General features: G+C 30.8%; 3 long non-coding RNA genes across 4 annotated transcripts; 2 read left to right on the top strand and 1 right to left on the bottom strand.

Annotated features, from left to right (window-relative positions):
• The first annotated feature begins 1,946 nt into the window (after positions 1 to 1,946).
• On the top strand, positions 1,947 to 4,630 carry LOC140174779 (uncharacterized). 2 transcript variants are annotated; one of them, XR_011864452.1, is made up of 2 exons: positions 1,947 to 2,229; positions 4,151 to 4,630. It is a non-coding gene; the product is annotated as an uncharacterized lncRNA (long non-coding RNA). The 2 variants fall into 2 exon arrangements; XR_011864453.1 differs by having other exon boundaries at positions 1,961 to 2,229; positions 4,174 to 4,630.
• A 1,756-nt stretch (positions 4,631 to 6,386) lies between these two features.
• Positions 6,387 to 8,504, bottom strand: LOC140174781 (uncharacterized). The gene is made up of 3 exons (XR_011864455.1): positions 7,956 to 8,504; positions 7,763 to 7,823; positions 6,387 to 6,697 (listed from the first exon to the last, which is right to left on the bottom strand). It is a non-coding gene; the product is annotated as an uncharacterized lncRNA (long non-coding RNA).
• Positions 7,018 to 7,934, top strand: LOC140174783 (uncharacterized). Its single transcript, XR_011864456.1, has 2 exons — positions 7,018 to 7,570; positions 7,741 to 7,934. It is a non-coding gene; the product is annotated as an uncharacterized lncRNA (long non-coding RNA).
• Positions 8,505 to 19,771: the final 11,267 nt, after the last annotated feature.

Genomic DNA, 19,771 nt, shown 5'->3' on the forward strand with positions numbered 1-19,771 from the left:
GCATAGTTTCACATGCAATTAAAGCCACATCATGTATCTTCCTCCCCTTCACAAAGGCACTCTACGATTTCCCGACTAAGCCTGGCATCACACTTCTCATTCTTCGTGTCAACAGTTTAGAGATAACTTTATAGACGCACCCAACCATACTGATCGGTTTAAGATCTTTTATCTCCTTAGCCCCAACAAATTTCGGAGCCAATGCTATCCATGTGACGTTAGAGTCTACTGGTAATCTCTCTGTCTCGAAAAAGCTCATCACAGCACCTGTGAATTCCGTTTTAATATCAACCCAACACTTTTTTATGAAATTCATGTTGTAGCTATCACTCCCTGGAGCCTTAAAAGATTCACAGTCCCACACCGAGTCTTTCACTTTCTCTACTGATGGTAATACCTCTAAGGCTTCAGCTTCCTCCTTCTCTAGCCGATTAACTAATCCATACCTAAAGCTCACTCTTGGAGAAGCTTCTTAATGATACAGACGTTTATAAAAGTGCCGAATCGCAACTTTGATCCTTGCTTGATTCCTCACTAACTTCTTATGAATTACCAAAGACTCTATTCTGTTATTTCTTCTTCTCGCTGAAGAAATATTATGAAAGTATCTTATATTTCTATCCATCTCATTAGCATGCCGAGATCTGGACATTTGCTTCCAGTGAACATCCTGTCTCACATACCACTTCTCACAGTACCTCACTAATGCCCTTCTCCTTGCCTAAATTGTACCATCATGCCTTTCACTACTAATCATATTATCCACCTTCTTTAATTCTTCCTCAAACCTCTTCATCCTCTCTGATATATCCCCAAATGTTGCTTATGCCATCTACGCAGTGGTACAAATAACGTTTTCATCTTTCTTAAGAACTGTACATCACCTAATTTCTTCCATTCTTCTTTTACCTAATATAATTTTTTTATTTTTCATAATATATTTAGTTCTGCAAATAAATGTATAATCAATTACAAATTTAAACTCTATTTAAACATTTCTCATTAATATAAAATAAAATTTTTTAAAATTTACATAAATAAAATAAACAAATAAACTAGCCACCGAGCCCATTTTAAATGATTTGAATAATATTATTCAAACTCTTATTTCATTCAAGTACCGAATATTGATTTACAAGTTATTTAAGTGTCAAAATATCTTTTACAAACCTCATATATCTGTTAGATAATATAGTATATACCCAAGTTAAAATAATGTGGATAATTATTTTTTTTAGATAATGTGGTTTATTGATGGAGAATCATGATTGATCATCTATAATTGAGGGATTATCCTTTGTTTATTTCGCCGGCTGGCTGGCTGGATGATGAGTGAAGGAAACGCTGACGAGGAGCGCGTGAAGTGCACAGTCATCGTTGGAACAAGAAGACAGATCTGAGTGTGGGCCCCACGGTGTGCCCCCCACAAATTGTAACCGCCACCGTTTGATCCGGAAAGGTGCATCATAGCCGCACAAATATTAAATCACTTTTATACACCAATTAAAAACAAAAGTAAAACTTGTTTCATTAATTTAGCAGTCTAATCCCTAATCCCCTAACTGGGATCAAACGTAGTCAGCTTTTTAATTAGGGTTCGAGGGAAAAAAAAAGGGCGTGCTTCAGTAATCCGTATAATCTTAGGCCCAATATTCTTCTAGGGATTGATGTAAAGTAAAAAAAAAAAAAAAAAGAAAATTAAGAATTAAGAATTAAAAATAAAAATGATGAAATTTCAATAAAACCCCTAAATTCTGCTATAAATACCACGTCTCTCCTTCCCTACCCCTACATTGTTCTCTTTCTCTCTCTTATCTTGCTTTCTTAGGGTTCTGATTATCTTGTGAATCTCGTGCGGGGGGTATGGTTGAGTGTGGGAATATGCATGATAATATGATATGGCCCTCTTTGTATTCTTCCACAGCTTTCTTGAACTGCATCTAATTGTTGCATGCATGCCATGGCACTCTTCTTCTTGCGTTGCGGTTCAATAAAGCTGTGGGAAGATACAGATAGGGTCAAACGCCTAAATTACCTTCCACTCTCTGGATTCTACTCTCACCGCCGCTTTCCATTTTTATAACATAATTTACTTCTTTTCTTTTTTCGCAATTTTAATTTCACATATATCTGATCCGAAAATTTTGAGATGCAGCTATCAGAAGAGAACGAATGATGATGATGATGATGGCAACGATGGTTCACCAAGGGAAATGGCCTAATTAACAGGTATTCGTTCGATCCGTAATTTAAGGAATTTTTTCATGATATTGATAGAAGCAGAAATTACTGTGAGAAACTAGAAACTCTCGTTTCAGCAGATCTTCAGCAATTTTAATTTAATAAATTAAGCAGGGAAATTTTATTTGAAGATTATGGTATGGTGGTTGGTTAATTTGCACATGATAAACATTTGTGATATATATCATGTAAGTGTAGCTGTTTGAATCCAGAATATACATTTATTTATTTATTTATGAGGATATTTTTATGTGGTCTTGGCTTGCTACTTGCTAATCTTGTCTGATGAGTTTTGAATATTATATAATTAATCTTGGTGTCTTTTTGCTCTTGTTTTCAATGAATGTGTGTATGTAATTGGTAAACCTAAAACTACTGGAAAAAGTTACAACTCACATTGGAATTAAAGGTCGTCATCATCATCATTGAGAAATTTTCAATTTATGTATAGAACATACATGTCCCTCATTTCATTAATTATATATCTATCTGTATTTATATTTGTACCCCTCAGTAATAATTATTATTTAATATGTATATTCTATAGCCTTCAGATGCAGGACAAGCATAACTGAGTATAATTTAACACCATCTTTATCTTGAATTGTTACTCATCCATATATTTTATTAACAATTATAAACGTTTTTATATAGTATTAATTAATTAGTTTACAAAAATCAAGAGAGTATATCCAGATTCATATATATATCTTAGCTAATAAGCTGGATCAAGATACTGTATGTGGTTATTAAAAGGGTATATAAATATCTTCAAATAATTAAATCAGAACAAAGAAAACACTTGTTTTGTTTTGGGTGCACGGGGGACTAATAACCAGAAGGAACAATTTTCAGTTAGAGATTGTTAGGGAATGGACCACAGAGAGAGTGTAGTGACCATTATGCCTTAGGTAGCTACCTTTATCTCTCACTCTCTCTCTCTCTCTCTCCAACAACTTATGAATGCTTTTAAGCCCCATTGGTTGATGACCCTAGCAAGAGGAGGGAGGGGGATTATTAGGTGAAGGCTTTTATGGGAAAGATTAACCATAAGGATGCACACAAAAATTAACCTATGGTGGTGAATTGAAGCAAAAAGAAATGAAATAATAAAGGCTATATCTACTACTATATGCAGAAGAAGAAGCAGCCTGTGGTGGAAGCTAGGGTTTTCTTTATTTTCCCAATCAAGTTAGAGACAAGAACCATTTGCTACAAATGGTGGAGTTTTAGACCACCTGCCAAGTACTATTTCTTTCATTATTTTTGTGCCGAGGAGAATCGGATCGCTTTGAATCAGAGAGAAATATCCCTCAAAAAGCATTAGAAATTAGAAACGGTAAAAAAGCATCTACCTTAGCTTGCATGGGCTTGAAGAAGAAGTGACCAATCCCCAAAATAAATAACATCCTACACTGTCTATTATTCTCCCTTTGGTTTGTAATATCTGACAATTAAACCGACAAAACGGTGAGCTTCAAGCTCCATCAAAACTTTACATGGTCATGGTGCATTCACGGGCATTATGAGTTTTCTTTTTCCTTCTAAAGATATATAATGCAAAAGTCATGAATATGCCACTTTACTCTTGCTAAATCAATATCCTAATCCTACATGTTACCCACTAATCTAACATGTATATTCTCATTTGTTCCTTATTCAATGGCTTTCATAAATATAATGCTTTAATTTTAAACGCATTCAGCAACATGTCCTGCTTTTTCCTCCTTTGTTTGGATCTATTACTTGTTTGTATTATTCACTATTGTAATAACCTCAGCCTCTATATTACTTTATACAAAAGTGCTTCTAGCTAGCTCACCCATCATGCATGGTGTGAATTGTGTGATTGTATTGATGTTATATATTATATCTATACTTCAGTAATTTTTTTTTTCCTTCTTCGGAGAATGGTTGAACTGGAAAAGTTAGATTTTCTTGTGCTCCGTGATATACAAAAGAGGGGAAGATCGGTGAAAAGAAACGACAGGGAGGCAATAAATTAATGGACAAACCTCTTGATCTTGCTGTCTTAGCAGTGCCACTTTTGTCTTGTGGCTACAACCATCTTTCTATATATTTTTAAATGCTTTTCAAAAATTTCGTAGCCCCTTAATTCATGAGCTTTTTTAGCTTATCACATTGGCATAGATCGATCTAGCCAACTAGAAAGAGAAAAAGAAAATGTTAATTAATTAGTTATTATAGTTCTAATCCACCGTCCCCATATATGATGCTATTATGTATCCCTTCATTCTAGCCAATATTGCATTCTTCTATGAAATGAAGATGCAAACATGTCTACATGTTTCCCTCATTTATTAATTGTATGTAAATGTTTTGTAGCTTTTATCTATGCAATTATAGTCAACTACCTACCTTCCATATATATTTAATTAGTCCTTTATTTTCTACCCCCTTAGCGAGGAAAAAGAGAATGAAGAATAAGCCATATATATAAATAGTTTCTTGGTAACTCAGGTTAAAAATGAGCATAATATATGTATGTATATATTGAAGATTGTACGGTAATGTATGTGATCACCATGATTGTTCTTTGTCGATGGGTACAATTTCTAATTTGGCATCATGGGTCAACACAGTTTCCATTTATTGTTATTTTGGCACTTTCACTTGCGAAAGGGGAAAAGGAGTTATTATTTTGATTGGGGCGTCCTCTTTGTATGGGTGGTTCATCACTGAGTTACTTACGTCAATAGCATACCCTACCATTGATGGTGGGCATGTAGTGTTATTGTTGTCATTTCATTACTCCTCATATATATATATATGATGATGATATCATTCATTTTCTTCAATTATATCTATCTATCTATCACGGGGCACCTAATCTGTAAATATATACAAATTATAGCCAGCCAACTCCAACGGATTCTGCCGACATTATGCTTTAAAGACTAATCCTATGCCTAACAGGTTTGGTTTTATGTGCGTGCCTCTTAATTGAACTCACCTAGATCTGATATACAAGACAATTCTCTTTTAGCAATCTTTACTATATAGTAAAATTACTTGTCTCAATTGGTATTTTTATCTTTTTCTACTTTTGAAGAATAATCAATTAAGAATCATGTACCAATCAAATCAACCTTTTATTAGTGTTAATGATAGGGCTCACAAGTCACAATAGAATACATGAGATGATCAGACCAGCACCATGAAGAACGGAAAATTGTTTGTTTATGTATGTGGTGCTGCTTATTAATCGATAAGGGCTTCATAAAAGGGACTCAAGTGGGTCAAGCTAAGCACGCTTGCTCCAAATATTGCATTTTGAAATGGTGCTACCTACTGTTGCACTTGGACATTAATTATTATTTTTTTTTCTTTTTGCAAAAACCAACGTTGGTATTGACTTGGATGCTTGAGAAATTCACAATAGGAATAAGTTTCATCAATGTGTAAAGTAATATTGTATCAAAGTTTGCAATGCCCTTTGCTAAAACGTTTTATCGTATTGTTAAATTAAAGAGAGGAGGTAGCTAGGTAGCTTCTTTACAGAAATAAAGACAGAGATAAAGTTAAACGGAATTATTATGTCTCATAATCTTTTATATATGGTGGGTCTGTGTATAAACAAATTTGCTCTTATCTCTTTCCCAACATGATGGTCATATTCCAGTGAGGATCCAATATCTATTTCAAATCTTGAACCGTGATAGATGCTCTTTTTTTATAACAAATAATAATATATGTTAATTACACCCTAAGCAAACAATTTTGATGACTCAATTCCGTGAATAATTGTGAGGTACTCCTTTGTTTGTGCCTCACAATGTGTCTTTTTAATTCAAGTAGACGACAAATCATCATGTGTTAATTAAACATAAAACGAAGCAAAAACCATTTTCACTTTTCCTTAGATGCTTGAATCCGAACATTCCCATTTATATATTTGTTAAGGTGGGTGTGGTAGGGAAGCTCTTTAAAGCTACAAGACCCATTTAAAATATTTCGATAATAATAATAATAATAATAGTAATTAATATTTATCAAGTGAAGTGAAGAATTATATATTAGGTTAAAGTATTTAAAAATGGATAAAAAGAACGAGCAGGTAGTTTTACACTGCATGGCGCAGCTGACACGTTCCTGTTTAGCAGAAAACATAAGTAAATGAACTATAGCACGAGAATTTTCTGGTTTTATTTTATATTTTACATTTTGATTTTTTGTAAAAAAGTTGAACAGTGGTGTTAAAGTTTGAAAGCAAGAATAATTCCGTACTAGGAAAATTGTCTGATGATTCAGTTTCATCTTTTCATGAGTGTCATTGAAGGGTTCAGGTCACCAATCACCAAGCATCCATGATCAGTTACTTACAGCTGAATCTCTGGTAACTCATACGATGTCGTGTCACAATTCACAAAGCTGCTTCATGGGTTTCGTGTGCCCGTTGCTCAAAGTGTTGATTCTTTATTTTTCCACTATTTCCCTGAAAAGGTAGCTAGGTGCATAATATATATATATAATATAATATAATAATTTAGAGTTTAATTATATAGATATATATAAATAGTAGGAGCAAGACAGAATCTCTTGAAATCAATATGCTAATGATATAATTCTGATAAAAAAAGAAAGATGCAGATGCAGATGCAGATACATAGACGAGAGATGAGATCAGAATTGAAGTGGCATGCCATGCCATGCCACTGTGTCTTGTGGCAGATTGATTTAATCTGATATATCTTTGGTGGTCCTACTCCTCTCTGTACAACTTGTTGCATTCTCTTTGGCTAAATCTTCATAATAATGTATCTTAACTTTATGCCCTTCAATTTGGTAAAGCTTATCTCTTTCTCTCTCTCTTTTTCTCTTTTTCCTTCCCTTCTTCTCTAATATAATCCTAACTAGCCACCTAGGGCCCTTCCTTTCCCTTATGACATGTGCAATATTATATATATATAATGAGAAGGAAGAAGAAGAAGAAGCAAGAAAATTCTGGTAATAAATTTGTGTGTGTGTGTGTGTTCAGAAACTGTAATACGGTTGAAAACCTAGTGACAGGTGAAGAAGAGATACATAGATAGAGCAATGGAATGGTAGTATCATAAATTACCCAAGATTTCAGCACCAACATTGCTTTCAAGAGACAGCATGGCAGAGAGAGGTTAAAAATGAAATGGTGTCAGGAGAGAGAGAAGAAGAAATGAAGAAAGAGGAGTGGTTAAAAAAATGATGTCATGTAGTGACAAAGGTTAACCTTTTTCACAGAAATGTAGGAGGGAGGAAGGGGGGATATGTGGATTCACTAAACCAAAAGGGCAACGCCAACAACTATCATCATTAATGATCAAAAGGAAAGGTGAGGAATCTTCTCTCATCTGCACCAAACTTCATTATTATTTTTTATTATTACTTTCAATCATTTCTCTATCTCTTCATCTAATTCATTGTTACTTTAATTTCTTGCATGGATGCCTCCAATTAAACTTGAACAACATTGTTCATCATCATATCCTAATAATCTAACAGGTAGAGAGAAAGTTGAACCTACCACTGAAATCAGATCAGAGGAGACAGGGAACCTTTTCTTTCTTTCTTTCTTTATATATTTCCTTAAAACAAAACAGAGATGAAACAATATAATGTAATGCAACAATTTGATTTGGTTGGATCTAATTACATACACAACCATAAAGCAGCATATGATGACTCTATATAATAAGGTGTAGGGTAATAGCACTTACCGATGTTGAGAGAATCAGAGTAGAGAAATACAAGAAAGGCCTGAAATTGCCATATTCTCCCACAGCTTTCTTGAGCTTCTTGCTTAGTTGTAGGGATAAGACTGTAATTACATACTTACTTAGAAGAAGTTGAGATGGATGGATGCACATACAAGAAGTTCAAGAAAGCTGTGGAAAAGCATGACCAGGACTCAGATCTGATGAATGAATGAATGAATGAATGAATGAATGAAGGAAGGAAGGAAGGAAGGAAGAAGAAATAGTGAAGCATTGGTATAGAAAGGAGAAGAGCATGGACCACTCTAGAAGCAGCTTTAATTTATAGAGAGATGAGAGTGGTGGAAAATTCTTTGCTTTTTGGGTTTCAGAGATAACAGCAGTATCCATCATCACTATGTAGTAAGTAAGTAAGTAAGTAAGTAACTAAGTAAGTAGGGTTCTGCTTCATTCATTCATTCACCGTTTCTTGCTTCTTCATTCAATTTACCCATCACATACATACACGTCACATGGGTAGTAACACATTCACCCAACAATAATCTTCCCAAAAACAGACAAATCCATCAACTGTAATTATTTATATTCACACCCAAATCACCCTTTCTTTTTTCCTTACTTGCATATTCATTATTATTCTAACAAAATTATATAAAACCTTCCCCCATTCTTCCCCTCACATGCCACCATGTGACCACGATCTCTCTCTCTTTTTTTTTTCTTTTTTTTTTTCTGTTAGATTTAAAGGTATGGGTTGTTTATGGTCCCCAATCTTTCTTTCTATACGTCCTATTCGTTTATGTCTATTACTTTCTATCGCTTTCATCTCTAGTAATATTAATCCATTTTTATACTATCTAAATTCATGTTTGTTAGCTAAATTGTTATTCCTCGCTAAACTAAAATTTAACAAATATTAAGTTAAATCAGTCAAATAATTTAACAGTTCTTAATTATCAATTTTATATAAAGTCAATTTCACCGTTTACATAAACACTTATATTAATAAAAGGAAGACTATGTGACCAATAAATTTATCATTTTCGATCACTTATTCAATTAAGTAAATAATATTAAAATTTTAATTTTTTTAATACATATAAAATTTTAAATAAAATCTAAATTTATAATAAATTAATTCTTAACTTATCAAGTTAGAAAATTCTGTGTGAGACATAATAAACAAAAAAAACTTGTTAGAGGTGGGCTGGATTATTCTTATAAGGAGTGTTAGAATTGAATTATGATGATGATTTATTGTAATTAATTATATGGTTATGATTATTGAGACTAAGGTGGAATTGGCGCCATCCATGTGATGAGGGTGCCCATATCTATATATTGTGCAAAATTTCAAAGTCCTAATTATAGGAAAGGGATAAAAAGAAGTAGTAGAGTTGAAGATTGTTTCCATATAAAGTGCCTTTCTATTCTTTCTACTTATATGAGTATTATATCCGGGAGCTATCCACTGTGTGCTACACATCTACAACTAGCTACATACACAGATCAAGATGTACCATACCACTAACTGCTTCAATTTTTATTGCCAAATCTTGCCTCAAAATCAAAGAAAATATGTGCCCACTTTCATCTGCATTTTTGCCACTACAGTTCTAACAAAATATTAATATGTCTAAAGTCTGTCTGCTTCATCTGTATTCTTTAATACCCTTCACAATTAATTTTCGCACTTTATTATATCTTATTGCAATTATTATTAATTTTTTTTAACCTTTCTCTATTAGTATCAAACTTGCCTCTAAGTGGAAACATTTCATTCTTTGTTTCCACATTAGTTTAGTTTACTGAACTAGCAAGCAATTAACCATGAAATGATTAAGTAAAGGAATGAGAAGTAAAAATTAAATATTAATTTATGGTAGATCATTAATTCACATATAACAGAGGATATAACATTATATATCTCCCTTTAATTTTTACCTAATTATCCATGACACAATTTATAAGCATCTAAAAGCTATAATATTCAAATTGAGTAAACATGAAGTGGACGAGTGAAGGATCTAGTTAGATACTAGAATTCGTATAAAATATTCAAAAATTCGTTGAAATATAGGGCTGCAATTAAATATTGGATTTTGCAACAATTATGGATTTAAATAAGCTAAATCTCTAATTTACATGACTACAATTAGTTTTAAGGGAGTGGTAGAAAAATAATAGTAATATCGTTATCATTATAATTTATCTATAATTTTAAAATTTTGTATGCATCCTTTTTTATTTTTTAAGTTCTATTTTCTATTTTATATTGTTATTTAGTAAATTAATATTGTAATAATTATTTTATCTATTTCAAAATTTTGTGGTATAATCTTAATATCTATCTAACTTGAATAAAGTATTTATTTAAAGTGTCTTTCATGTATATATGTACAGAAAAAATGTTGTATATACTATTCAAGTAATTTTCTTTTATACACATTTTATTATATGTACCAATAAAAAATAAAAGAATATATATAAAAACTTACTTTTTATATTATAAAAAAATTGTAAAAAAAGTACGTATACCGTGCAAACACCATTGCTCTATGTACAAATAACACATCTTGTTAAGTTGTTATATCCAAAAAGATTTAGAATTTAATTTTCTATATAGTTTTTTTTCCTAATAAAACTAAATGTTATTAATAAAAACTGAATGGAAGTATATTCCATGATAGATGCTATGACTTTTTCAGTGCTTAGATGCTACTATGAACTAATCTTGAATGAAAAGAATCTTTGATTTCAAAGACAAAAAGCTAAGTTGCGCTTTTGACTGATTCAATTCACTGGTAAAACAAGTCACTAGTTACTTGTCATTTTGGACCACGTTTATTTATTTCAGTAATGCTACAGTTTGTAATGTGAAAATTACCGTTTAAGTTGTTCCTCTTTCTCTGTTGGAAAAAAATAAAAAATAAAAAATATTTCATTTGTTTAATTAAGTGGATTGCGATTCAAGTTATCATGACTAGTTGAAGGAAATGTCGGATGAATTGAAGTACTAAAAAGTACTTAATGATATATCATCAAATTGTTTTTGTAATTAAGTTTGAGTTTAACTAAGTTAATTCAATAAATTATTGACATAATAGAAATCAGTTGAACAAAAATGAAAAATACATAAAAAATTAGTTGAATTTAGTTAAAAAATAATTTGGTTATCTAATATCTTTTTAAACATATTCAATTATTACCATTTACCAAGACAATATATATATTATTATTTTGGAAGAGTTTTTCAAATAATGGTGGGATCCAAATTTTGATTGAAATGTTAGTGTATGTGTCTTTTATTGACTGTTTTCCGTGGTCAAAACCCTTGTAAATAAATATATAGAGCTAGTAGTGTAGTTTAATGTTGAGTGTTTGTGATGAATTATAATTAATGAGAGAGATAATTGTAGAGGTGCATATAGCAATATATGATATTATAATATATAATGTAATAGTAAATAATAATAATAATAATAATCTGTTGTAAATGGAATGGTACGTACATTTACGGACCATCCTAGACGCAGGACCATAAAATGTACTGTGAAGATGATGAATAATGAGTGGGATAGATAGCCATAGGCATCGGACATCATGACATACACACGCATAAAGTTCTGTAGGCAACTGTATGTGTTAGTTGTATTATTATTATTTATTTATATTAAATATATGACAAGATAACATTATAAAGATATATTATCATCACATCATGATCATGTGGTGTGTTGCGGCACCATGGGCCCCCACCCCGCTCACACCCTAAGTACTCTGATTAACTGAGGGGGTGAAAAACTAAATCAACAAAAGATGAGGGGGCTGCTTGTTAAATGATAATCATGAAATGTGAGGTCCACCGGTCGTTAGCGTACGGAACAGCAAGTGGCTTCGTTGGGTTTGTTTGTTCAATGTTGGGATGTGAAATGAGGCTTTTTACCGTTTTGTTCATGCGTGCGTGCCTCTTGCAGTTGCACTGCATGTGTCTCTTTCTATTATTCAACTAAAGGTTGTACAATAAAATCGGTTAGTTTAATAATTAGTTTATTAGTTCGCTTAAATAAATATTGAGATTCGAATCTTATTTTATGTATGCAGTAATTTATTAATCAGTGACTTAAATATAATTTTAATCTGCAATAAATTAGTCATTAATTTATCGGATTGAAAGATATCGTAACAAAAAGATTAATATAATAAATTCCTAATTAAATCTTTTAAATTTAATCCAAATAGTTTCTAGTTATAGAATCATTAAAAGGAACACTAATAATTAACACACACACACACACACACATATATATATATATATATATATATATATATATATATATATATATATATATATATATATATATATATATATTATCGGTGTAAAGCAGTTTTATACATGTATTTAATTATATAATATTATATTAGTAAAAATAGCTACTTTTTATATTAAACGCATGAATGATCATCTAAAAAATAGATGTGATTGTACAACTGTGTAAAATATTTTATACTATTAGTGTATCAAAATTAATTAAATTATATATATATATATTGATTTTCATTAGATGAAAATTAATTAATCACATTTATTAAATTATATATATAGTACATATAGAGACATGATCATTGAATTAACTCACTCTGAAAATTCATAATAGTTATAATTATCGCATATTTTTTAATAGCATATTCTTAGATGAACACGATAATAAAAAATCTTTTTTACCTGCAACTATCATGGTAATTAATAATATATTTATTATACTTTATTTTTAGACACCAAATATCTTAGGGTACTAGTTAAATGGACATTGGCATAATTTAAATATTTGTAAAATTAACAATTAGTCAATATGAAATCTATCGACTCTTGATAAAGAGTTTGAGTTTTATGATTATAAACACGGTGATAAATAAAACATTTACCAAAGATATTGAATGAATAAAGAAATGAGTTTCTTAAGTCATTCGGAATTCATTATAACAGCGGTAACAAGTTAGAGTTTGACAATTAAACCATAACTAAGAGTTGAAAAGATAGAAGGAATTATACTTTATTCTTCTCAAATTTTTAGTAAAAATTACTTCATACTATTGGGTTATTGATGAGTGTTGTTAGATACCAACCTTGATTAGTAAATTTAATATGACTAATTTACTACCTGCTTAATTAGTATTGAACATTTAGGATCACATACTAACGAGTATTCTAATTTTTGCTAAAAATTTATTTAATTATTATTTTGATTCGATCAAATAAATAATTATATTAATTCAAGAATAAAATATTATTATATTCTTTAATAGTACTAAAAATATAATAATAATAATAATAATAATAATAATAATAATAATAATAATAATAATAATTTATGAAATGAGAATAAAAAATAATTAGTTATTTTAATTTATTTTAGATGAGATCTTAATTGATTATATTTTAAATTGAGTTGTGATATAATATGATTCATAAGATTTTAATTCGAAATAAAATAAGATTCATGTTTAAAATAAAATAAGACTTAAATATAAAATAAGATTAAAATTTAAAATTAATAACAAATCTCATATCATATATATGACAAGAGTAAAAATGACATCCAAAAATTTTTATTCTCTTACTTCTATATACACAAATATATATAACTCCAGTTTTTTGAGAAAAATTTGGTGGTAGATGTACAAAGAATTGTAAAGAAGTTTTTACAATTTAGATTAAAAGTCTATTAGTAAAAAAATTAATAACAAAAATTAGTCTCAATATAAATATGCATAACACCTTTGTATAATTAAAAAAATTTTATTTTTACTAACATACTCAAGTATTTAGATCTGATATATGTTATTTGAATAAAATTTTAAACACAAAATAAATTTTTAAAATTACTTTATTACTTCTGTTTTGTATTACAATCACATTGTAATTTTTTGTGTCTTTCTTTTTTCAACACAAATTATTTCATATTTAATTTAATAAATACATTACTTGTCAAACAAAGTTGAATCAAAGCATTTTAAGGACAAAACTGCAACAAAGAAAAGGAATATATGGGGCTCAAAATTTACATAGCATTTTTGAAAAATGTGATTTTTTAAAAGAAAGGACCATAAAAAGTAATTTAAGAATTATGAATCTAAATTTTTACTTGTTGCGAATTTTTTTTTGTTTTTTTATATATTTTTACATGTATACAAGTCTAATATAAATCAATTAATAATTTTATGCGTCACGCGCTTCTTTTTTTCACTTATTTCATCGTCATTTTGTCGTTACTATGCCGTAGTTTAGACGGCTCACCGCTAACACTGGTCGTTTATAGTTTTTTGTCGCTCACTCTGGTCGTTTCTATTTCTTCACCGCTTGCCCTGGTCAAAGTTAGGAAAAAGAAAATATTTCTGTTTGAATCACATAGTGTGGGAGTCTAGCAAATCTGAGAATATGTCCGTAGCAAATTTTGATGGTGTAAGACCTAGAATTTTCGAAAAATTGCAACTGCAACCGCCAAAGGACACCCCTACAGCTGCCAAACCCCATCCCGTTCCAGTTTGAATTCTGGCTCTGCTTCATTTATGCCGGGTTTTGTTCTCCCGAGTGTCGGAGCCGCCATCTTTTTGGTAAGCTTTAGCCTTGTTTCAGATTTCTTTCCTTGTCCGTCGAAATCTTTGTTACTGTAAGGATCGTCGCTTAAGTTGTATATGTTTGATGATGTTGTCACAGTGAATTTTTTCGCTGCTAGTTGAAGCCGCCGCTGCTGGAGCTTGCCGGAGTTAACCGCTGGAGCTGCGGCTCGCTATACTTAGCTCCTTGTTGGTACAGTGAGTCGTTCTTACTCCGAAACTCTTTTAGTCGTTGTTCTGTTATACGTGGCTAAGGTTTTGTGACACTATTTGCTATTTGATTGAGTTTCAGTTATTATTACATGTTGCAATTAGAATAGCTGTGGTTGTAGCAAAAGTGGTTTGGAACTGTGGTTGCATTTGCCGCTGTGATAGGCTGAAGGGAAAAGGAATTTAATGCGTTTAATTATGTGGATTGCGAATAATTGAGGTAGGGGTGCTTTCCTTAATCTTATTTTATTTATGAGAATTGTTATAAATCGATATTGTTGAAAAAATATATTTTTGGTGATTATGTTAGTTTTATGGATTGAACTGAGTTGCTCTCCCTTTTTCTTTCTCTCTCTCCTTCTCTCTCTATCCTTTTTATACTTATGAATCTGATTTAAAATTGATTATTTAAGAGAAAAAATAGCAAAAATCAAACGAGAAGAATGATAATATGCAAAAATTAAAATTGAATGAGTGAGAGTAAGATTGTTTTTTCAATTTTTAAATGTTTGTATTTATAAACGTATATAGTTGCTGATTTTGTTAATTAATTTTAATATATACTTAATATAATTGTATCTCAGTTACCTATTTTAGTAGATTATACTAATTAAACAAACTATTTAATACATAAGGTTGTATTTAATTTATAAAATGAATCAAAACCAATGAAAAACTAAACAAAATCACTATAAACTATTTGATAAGTTTACAAATTAAAATAAAATGGTAAGAATCTTGTGTTTTTCTTTATATTTTCAAGGGTTTTGTTAGGGAATCAAATTTGTTAATAAATAACAGTCAATAAAATAGTAAATATGAAAATACTAATAAAAATAATAAGTAAGTAAAGAAATAAATAGTTTTGAATTAGTATTAAAAGTTTGAATTACTTGATAAGTTGAAAATTTGTGAGTAGTAGTGGTTGTCCCTTAAATGGAGATACAAGAGCAATAATAGTGTATGAATTGAAGCTAGTGACAGCTTCCTTGCTGCTGCTCGTTGTAGTATAGCTAGGTTATATATAATTATATATTGACCCCACATATATATATATATCTCATGTATGTTCATAATTTCAGTATGAATATTGAAGTTAATATTAAGCCATGAGTTTTCATATTGTTCTTGATTGTGCCTCGCCATTATTGCTGCCTTCTGCACTCACTGCCGGCTACATGTCTCAGTGTTTTTTGCTGGCAAGCAGCAGCATCGATCGGACATTGCCACTAATTTATTTATTTATTAATAAATTTTGATCGAAATTCAAAAATAGAAAGGGAAGATGGATGATGAATGAGTGTAGAGGCATAGAGAGATAGAGCACTGAAGGCACTACTAGCAAGTTGACAATGTTTCAAAGTCCCATCTTTCACTTCAAATTCCAATCTCCATCGTTCTTATTAGGTGTCACTTTCTTACTCCCTTCCCTTCCCATGGCCCTACAATCAATTCTTCCACACGCCCGCACAATTACATCTACGTATTCCTACCGTATCCCTACGTATTCTGTAACTTCCCCCCAAAACAAGGCTTTATTTCATTCTTCTTTATGCCAATATCTTTGGAAGATCGATCAACAAGATAACATTATTTATATCTATTCACACGTGCACTACTCGTGCAGCGACGAGCTTCAAATTAAATCAGACAAATCATTGCATTTCCTAATTTTATAATCACAAGTGTGTTGTGCGTGTTTGCCCACTGGGCCTAGCTACCTATATATATTATATTCCATCAAAATCCCTTGCAATTATTATTAGGGTTTCGGTTGCTAATGCTAAGCTTATATTAAACCGGAAATTTCGAAATTAATTTTTTTTATTTAGTTGTTAATTTTAAAATTTAAGGTAAACAAAATAATTTTAAAAAAATTAGAGTAATATTAACAAAAAAAAAAAAAACACAGAAAGAGAGACATTCGATGAGTTGCAGTCATGATTAATATGGAGAAGAGTTGGCAGCAGCGGGGGGGGCCTGCCATAGGCTCAATTATACAGGTCTCCATATGAGATGAGATCATATATAATAATAATTATTGAATGAATGAATGAAGGAGTTGATTATATATATAATATTAGAAGTAGTGGGGACTGGGGACATGCATGGTCTGGTCGGGCCGGGGAGGGTCTTGTCCTGTTGTTAATTTCATGGAACCATGAAAGCTGAAACCCTTATCTCACTCTCACAGAGACAAAAATAAAGCTACTTAGGGTGAAAGAGATTGAGAGACTTCTTAGGCTTTTAGGGTTCACACTTCACACTCAAACTGGGGGACAAACCTGTTACCTAGCCTTCAAATTTTCATTTCAATTCCTTCCTCCACGCCACTGCTCACCTCAGATCACTCCAACACACTTCCTGTTCTTGCTTTAATTCGCTTTTCAGATTCCTCTACCTCCACTTTTCTCTCTATTTTATATATTCAAATTCTTCATACATAACATCATTCACAACAATTAATAATATTATAATGATAAAAATATTTTTAAATTTAAAGTAATGTTTTTTTATATTTTAAATTAAAATATAATTAAATAATAGAAAACGTTACTTTAATTTTACCAGTATAATTATACTGCTAGAGAGAATAATATGATTAGTAGATGAAGTAAAAGAATGAAATGCGAATTGTCTGGAAGTGATGATGTTAATAATAAGATGAAAGTTGAAGAAGGAGTAAGAAGGGAATTGCACATGTAGAAGAGGAGGCAGAGACAGGGTTGAAGAATGTAAGGTCAATTCAGGAGAGAAGAGTAGAAGACAATTAGGGAGGGGCAAGGGGTACAGGAGAAGTTTAAAGGTGATTAGTGTATGTGTTTGAAGTAAGTTGGTTGGCATATTGGATTATATGTAAAAGATGCTTAGTTTGATGTTATAGCTCAGGGCTGAAGAGGGCCAGAGAAATCATTCAGCAGGGGGTACTATATATATGCAATGTCTCTATTCTTACACTATTCATCTAATTCCCTTTCGTCATTAACCTGTACCTTCTCCCTTTCTATACCATGCTAAAGGGGTCCATATATATCTATCTCTAATCTGTTGCGTTTCTCATCATCTCTTTCTAGATATATACATACATGCATCTACTACTCTATATGCTTCCATGTTAACACCGTTAATGCAGATACTCACGTACCAAGAGTTAAATCCCAAAATGGTTTTTAAGATTATAGTCCTGTACTAAAATCATCTTTGAGATTTTAATTATACCAATTACGTTCTTGACATTGATAAAAGTGTACTATGTTAGTCTCTAACCCATTTTTCATTAACAACGTGATGACATGACTTAATGACGTGGGCTGTTAATAACATGTGGCAATCCATGATTTGTCCACGTATAATGATATGATAATGTGGTGACCAGTAACATGGTAAGCTGATGTGGATAGCTCTACAACTATACTACATGTCACAATCATATTTGACCACGTGTCGCAACAGTATTCGTTTGCGTGTCATCCATTATGTTATCATTGTAGATGTACCAAATTAGTTCATCACTTCACATTAAGTAACTCATTTTAGTCCCTAAAATTAAATGTTGTGCACCAAACTAGTTCTTTCACCAGTTTTTTTCTATATATTCAAAATTCTCAATATCTTTGAATGCATTAATTTCAATTCTATTTTTTTTACATGTTATTCAAATACAAGTACTTTTATAAAAAAAATTCTCTTGCGGATATCCCTAACCACTGTCTTAGGCTATGTTTGGTTAGAAGGAAAGAAATAGAGAAGAAGAAAATAGAAAGGAAAGAAAAGAAATTGAGTGGATTTTTATTTTCTTTAGATGTGTTTGGATGAAAGGAAAATAAGAAGAAAAAAATGTTATAAAAAGACAATTTTATCCTTATATTATAAATGATATAAAAAAAATAAAGGGATAATATTGAAAGTATAGAAAGATATTTACTTTTCTCTTTATTTTTTTTCCATTATTGGAGGAAAAAAAGATTGGTGGTCCCACCAATATTTTTTCATCTATTTTCCTTCCTCTCTCATTTCTCTCCTCAACCAAACAAGGAAAAATAACTATTTTTCTTCCTATTTTTTTCATCCCTTTTCCTTCCTCCTATTTTCACCTCAAACAAACACACTATTAGAGTTGATGTGAAGGCATTTCAAATACCCTCACTACCATCTCTGACCTCTTTTGTCTGGACTGAAGAGGTAGGAGATGGTAGTGAGGGTGATTGAAGTGCCTTCAATCTAATCCATTTACATACAACAAAAACGTGTATTTTATAAAAATAAAAAAATTTAATTATTGATTTCTTGTTAATAATACATGTTTTTTGATGAAAAATATGTCTAATCAATCATATAATTTTTTTATAATAACATACTTATATATTATAAAATTTATCAATGTTAAATTATTATAAAAAAAATTATATAATTAAAACTAAAATCTTAAAATTTTTTATGAAATCACTTATATTTAAACAATATATGAAAAAATAGAATTGAAATTAGTGGATACAAGATATTGAAATTTTTAAATTTAAAAAATATGAGAAAAAAACTGGAGAATGAACTAATTTGGTATATGACATTCAATTTTAGAGATTAAAATGAGTAGTTTAATGCAAAGCGAGTAACTAATTTATTACATCTACAATGATGATATAATGGACGACATGTGAACGAATACTCTTGTGACACGTGACACAAACAGATACGTGGCCAGATAGCATTGTGACACGTGGCACTGGTCGTCACGTGTCATTGGTCATCCCATCATCATACCATTACACGTGATTAAACCATAGAGTGACACGTGTTACTAACAGCCCATGTCATTAAGCCATATCATCACGTTGTTAATGAAAAATGGGTAAAAAACTAACGTAGTACACTTTTGTCAATCTCAGAGACATAATTAGTGTAATTAAAATCTCAAAAACAATTTTATTACACGACGCTAATCTTAAAAACTATTTTAGAGTTTAACTCCAAATACCAATCACACATTAGTA

The sequence above is a fragment of the Arachis hypogaea genome, chromosome 1 (genome assembly GCF_003086295.3).
Source record: "Arachis hypogaea cultivar Tifrunner chromosome 1, arahy.Tifrunner.gnm2.J5K5, whole genome shotgun sequence".
NCBI classification, from domain to species: domain Eukaryota; kingdom Viridiplantae; phylum Streptophyta; class Magnoliopsida; order Fabales; family Fabaceae; genus Arachis; species Arachis hypogaea.